Source organism: Pan troglodytes, chromosome 13 (assembly GCF_028858775.2).
Source record: "Pan troglodytes isolate AG18354 chromosome 13, NHGRI_mPanTro3-v2.0_pri, whole genome shotgun sequence".
In the NCBI taxonomy this organism is placed as follows: domain Eukaryota; kingdom Metazoa; phylum Chordata; class Mammalia; order Primates; family Hominidae; genus Pan; species Pan troglodytes.
Window position 1 is genome coordinate 26,767,879 of NC_072411.2, and position 6,677 is coordinate 26,774,555.

Genomic DNA, 6,677 nt, shown 5'->3' on the forward strand with positions numbered 1-6,677 from the left:
GGGATATCCTGATTTAGTTTTAACAGCAGTTAATATTTCATCACTTTATTTTAAGTCTTCCTCTTTAAACACCATCCACCTTACCTTTATTTTTTAATTTTTTTATTTTTTTCTGCATCTGTGTTTTATTTTTTATTTTATTATTATTATACTTTAAGTTTTAGGGTACATGTGCACAATGTGCAGGTTAGTTACATATGTATACATGTGCCATGCTGGTGTGCTGCACCCATTAACTCGTCATTTAGCATTAGGTATATCTCCTAATGCTATCCCTCCCCCCTCCCCCCACCCCACAACAGTCCCCAGAGTGTGATGTTCCCCTTCCTGTGTCCATGTGTTCTCATTGTTCAATTCCCACCTATGAGTGAGAATATGCGGTGTTTGGTTTTTTGTTCTTGTGATAGTTTACTGAGAATGATGATTTCCAATTTCATCCATGTCCCTACAAAGGACATGAACTCATCACTTTTTATGGCTGCATAGTATTCCATGGTGTATATGTGCCACATTTTCTTAATCCAGTCTATCATTGTTGGACATTTGGGTTGGTTCCAAGTCTTTGCTATTGTGAATAGTGCCACAATAAACTTACGTGTGCATGTGTCTTTATAGCAGCATGATTTATAGTCCTTTGGGTATATACCCAGTAATGGGATGGCTGGGTCAAATGGTATTTCTAGTTCTAGATCCCAGAGGAATTGCCACACTGACTTCCACAATGGTTGAACTAGTTTACAGTCCCACCAACAGTGTAAAACTGTTCCCATTTCTCCACATCCTCTCCAGCACCTGTTGTTTCCTGACTTTTTAATGATCACCATTCTAATTGGTGTGAGATGGTATCTCATTGTGGTTTTGATTTGCATTTCTCTGATGGCCAGTGATGGTGAGCATTTTTTCAAGCAAATGCTGAGAGATTTTGTCACCACCAGGCCTGCCCTAAAAGAGCTCCTGGAGGAAGCACTAAACATGGAAAGGAACAACCGGTACCAGCCACTGCAAAATCATGCCAAATTGTAAAGACCATCGAGGCTAGGAAGAAACTGCATCAACTAACCAGCAAAATAACCAGCTAACATCATAATGACAGGATCAAATTCACATAACAATATTAACCTTAAATGTAAATGGGCTAAATGCTCCAATTAAAAGACACAGACTGGCAAATTGGATAAAGAGTCAAGACACATCAGTGTGCTGTATTCAGGAAACCCATCTCATGTGCAGAGACACACATAGGCTCAAAATAAAGGGATGGAGGAAGTTCTACCAAGCAAATGCAAAACAAAAAAAGGCAGGTGTTGCAATCCTAGTCTCTGATAAAACAGACTTTAAACCAACAAAGATCAAAAGAGACAAAGAAGGCTATTACATAATGGTAAAGGGATCAATTCAACAAGAAGAGCTAACTATCCTAAATATATATGCACCCAATACGGAAGCAACCAGTTTCATAAAGCAAGTCCTTAGTGACCTACAGAGAGACTTAGACTCCCACACAATAATAATGGGAGACTTTAACACCCCACTGTCAACATTAGACAGATCAACGAGACAGAAAGTTAACAAGGATACCCAGGAATTGAACTCAGATCTGCACCAAGTGGGCCTAATAGACATCTACAGAACTCTCCACCCCAAATCAACAGAATATACATTTTTTTCAGCACTGCACCACACCTATTCCAAAATTGACCACATAGTTGGAAGTAAAGCTCTCCTCAGCAAATGTAAAAGAACAGAAATTATAACAAACTGTCTCTCAGACCACAGTCAATCAAACTAGAACTCAGGATTAAGAAACTCACTCAAAACCGCTCAACTACATGGAAACTGAACAACCTGCTCCTGAATGACTACTGGGTACACAACGAAATGAAGGCAGAAATAAAGATGTTCTTTGAAAACTTTCTTAAAAATAACTATTAAAGTGGACTTACTAAGAATATTGGAAAAAAATTAATGCTTGGTCTGCAATTGTGAAAGCCATGAATGAGTTTACCAGCAAGAGTACAGGAAATAAAATGTTACCTCCCCTCTACTTAACTAAACATTTCCCCACTTTATGTTATTGATGCCACAAGTTACATCTTTATATATTGTGTAATTATTATTTATTTATTTTTTTTTTATTTTTTGAGATGGAGTCTTGCTCTGTCACCCAGGCTGGAGTGCAGTGGTGCAATGTCGGCTCACTGCAACCTCCGCCTCCCAGGTTCACACCATTCTCCTGCCTCAGCCTCCTGAGTAGCTGGGACTACAGGCACCCGCCACCACGCCCGGCTAATTTTTTCTATTTTTAGCACAGACGGGGTTTCACCGTGTTAGCCAGGATAGTCTCGATCTCCTGACCTCATGATCCACCCGCCTCAGCCTCCCAAAGTGCTGGGATTACAGGTTTGAGCCACTGCGCCCGGCCTATTGTGTACTTATTAACACATATTTATAATTCTTTATTTTTAAAAAAATTCTATAAACAAAAAGTGGAGTTGCCAATCAAAATTGAAATAATAGAGGTTTTTATATTTGTCCATATATTTAATTTGTAGTGTTTCAAGTTGCTGCCTAGTATGATTTTATTTCAACTTGAGGGAGTTCCTTTATCATTTCTTCTAGAGTAGTTCTAGTGGTAATAAACTCCCTTAGCTTTTGTTTACATGGAAATGCCTTAATTTATTTCTCATTTTTGAAAGATTATTTTGCAGGATATAATACTCTTGGTGAACAGTTTTTGTCTTTATTTCTGTTTCTTTCACCACTTTATCATTCCACTGCTTGCCAGCCTGCAAGGTTTCTTGTGGAGAAATCCATTAATAATCTTACTGAGGAAGTCTGAGATGTGATGAGTCACTTTTCTCTTACTATTTTCAAGTTTCTCTCTTTATCTTTAACTTTTAACAGTTTGAATATAATGTGTCTTGGTGTGGGTCTCCTTGAATTTATTCTATAAGTAGTTGGTTAAGCTTCTTGTATTTGTATATGTCTTTGCTCAAATTTGGAATATTTTTGGCCATTATTTCTTCAAATAAACTACATATGCCTTTCTCTCTTCTCTTTCTGGAACCTATATAATGTATATATTGGCCCAATTGATGGCATTTCATATGTCCCTTGGTCTCTGCTTGCTTTTCTACAGTTTTTTTCCTCCATAGATTCAATAACTTCAAATGATTTGTCTTCAAGTTTGCTAATTTTGTATTATACCTATTCAAATCTGTTGTTGAACTCCTGTAGTTAACATTTGAATTCAGTTATTGTATTTTGTAGGTCCAAAATTGCTGTTTGGTAATTTTTTAATAATTTATATTTCTTTTTTTTACATTCACATTTTGTCACATATCATTATCCAGATTTACTTTAGTTCTTTATATTTCTCTTCAGCCCTTTTAGTATATTCAGGACAGTTGTTTTAATTTTTTAATGTATTTGTCTAGTAAATCTGAATCCTATGTTTCTTCAGGGTGGGTTTCTGGAGTTATTTTCTTACTTTGAATGGACTTGTTCCCCTGATTCTTCATATGACTTGTGATCTTTTATAGAAAATTGGGCATTCATAAAATCAGCCACTTCTCCCAGTCTTTGTAGATTGACTCCATGAAGGGAAAGTCCTTCACTAATTGACTCAACATGAAAGCTTAAGTTCTTTTAGTTCTTTCTGGGCATGCACATTTCCTGAGCATGTGTGTATGCTGTTTACTCAATTTATCCATACACATGGCTGTTTTTAAACGTCTAACTTTCCCAAGAATCTAACCTCTGCTTCTCTCAAGGCATTGGATTTTCTATGTAGTTTTCTGCTTGTAATCTCTTGCTGTCAGACATCCCCATAGGTCTCCAATTCCTCTGCACTTTTTACATGCTACAGCACCAGCCACTGCTTTCTGTCACCTTCAACATGATATCCAAACCATGCCTCCATTCCTGCATTAGTTCCAAGTCAGGTGAGACTGAAATCAGTTCCTTGGGTAGCCCCTAGACAAGCCAAACATTGCCAGTTAATTTTACTCATTCTCTTCCATCATGAAGGAGGAACTGGCAACTAGGTAGCTTCCTCCTGACTGCATCAAGCCACATTGCATTGCAAAAAGAATGTGGTAGGGTGAACAAAAACACAACACAATTTCCCACTGTTTTGAATGTGTGTGTGTGGTGTGTGTGTGTATTGTGTGTTGCGCGTGTGTGTTGTGTTTGTTTTGTGTGTGTGCGCACGTGTGTTGTGTGTGTGTGTGTGTGCTGTGTGTGCATGTGTGTGTGTTGTGTGTGTGTGTGTTCTCTCTCTTTATTAGGTCTTCACTTAGCTGCTATAAACCCTTGCCTGGTTTCTAGAGCTCCCACAAAGCTATTCTAGTTAGTCTGTTGTTGTCTACTTGACATTAAAAAAATTATTAAATTAATTTCATTAAATTTGTTGAAAAAGAAATAAAGGGTACAATAAGATAATATGATATATATTAGGATTGAGGGGCTTGTCGGAAACCATACCTGACAATTTCAAATGTACCTTTGAAAAACCTAAAATATCCTTAAATTTGTATATTTAAATGTTGTTTATAAGATTTTAAAAAATCTTGTTTTTACTACTTAATGTGAAATTCTGGTCCCATTGTTAACATGGCTTATTTTCAGTTGTCTGGCATTTTTACTCCATGATAGCTTCTTTAGGTAGGAACAAGGACCTAGCACTTCCTAGTGTACCATATTATTAATGTCTCTCTCTTAGTACAAATTCGTTTTGCAAGTATATGTGATCTTGGGAAATGAAAGACCATTCTCCAAATTAGAGAAGGATAGATACAACTGGTTAACTGGTTTCCATTTTTGTTGAGAGACTATCAATAGTGAAGTAAAATTAAAAATGCAAATTCTCTTGGATTGAGAAAAGGTAGAATAATTGGAACTTCCTATTTTTTACAAACTTCAAGAAAAATGAAGGGGTATATTTCTCTGTACTGCTTATGTGGAATGTGAGTATAAATTGTTGCAGCCATGAAAATACTTACCACAAAAGAGCTTAGACAATTTAATAGAAATGGCCTGAATCGCAATGGAAAGTAAAATTAATGTTCATATTTGTGATAGTGTGTGATGAGTCTCTACTCACTGAAGATGACTTTCCTGTGAAACATTTTGCAATAAGAGAAAATAAGCCTTTGACTCATGTATTCATTAATCTATTTACTCACTCAATAAATAGTTACTGAGGTCCTGCTGTGAGATAGGCCCTGTGTATAACATGTGGAAATTAATGGTATTTATTCTGTTCTGAATATCTTCTTACTACATATGGAAGAGATAGAGATATTTCAATTAACCATACAGTTAAATGCAAAATTATAACTGTGGTATGCAAAAGAAAGAAAAACACACCAAATTGAGAAAGTGTAGAATAGGAGGATCTTCTCTAAACTGTGAGATCAAAGAAAAATTACCTGAGAAAGCAATATTTGAGATCTAATCTAAAGAAAAAAATATATAATTGATGTAGTAAGGGCTAGGCAAACAATTTTGGGAGAAGGGAATACTACAGTCAAGTACTATTAGATAGAAAACAAAATAGCACATCAAAAGATTATCAAAGTATAGGGTAACTGGAGGACATATGATAGGGGGTTGGAGGATGCTACAATAAGGTCAGATTGTTCAGGTTGTTGTGTGATACCTTAAGAATTATAAATGTGTCATCTATCGTAAGGCACATGATTAAAGGGTTTTAAACTGGGGAGGAAGATGAATATGAAGCTAAAAATGTACCAATTATAAAGAGGCTGCCAATTATTTAGATAGGAGCATTGGAAGAATATTGGAAGATAGCAGGAGCATTGGAGGAACTGGAAGGAATGGGTTTTCCTTTTTTCCATTTGGGGAACAGGAGCTGAGATAATACATTCATCAAATTTTGGTTTCCTTTTGAGCAGCTAAGAAAACTGCATTTTCCAGCACATTAGGATCTAGGCATTGCCACTTCTGGCCAACAGAATGTGAGTAGATAAGCCATTTCTATTTCTAGTGCCTATAAGGTCCTTCGGGATCTCCCACCCTAATTTTTTTCCACTCACCGAAGCCTAGATCTTCAAAATTGCTGAGTAAGTCACATTTTGGAAGGAGACTGAATCCCTAAGACATCACTTGGAGAATAGCTACTCAATCTTCACCCAACTTCACCTGGGTCATGAATAGGCATTTACAATGTAAAATGACTGATATGCATAGGTGTTCAGGTTACCTCACCACAGACATAGAAAGCATTTGAGCCATTCTTGTCCTACATGCATAGAATGCACATCTAAATGGAGAAATTAAGACGAAAATAATATTTGGGAGTTGTCAGTAGGTAAGTGATAATTAAAATTATCAGTCTAGATGGAATATTCTGATAAGGGAATATAAACTGAAAAGACAGGTAGATAGTTTAATACTGTTGAAAACTATTGGAAAGCAAGTGAATTAGAGTCCAAAAGATCTGCATTAGATTAAAGGTCAAGGGGGAGATGACCTTTGAAAAGCTTTTATTACATGGTTATTTGGATAAAAGCAGGTTGAACAACATTGAGGAATGGAAGGTGATAAATTGGAGACAGAATAAATAATATTCAAATAATTCTGACTTTGAAAAAGAAGAGAGAGTATATTCTGTTTGTCAGATAGGAAGACAACTAAGTATATTTCAATATTAA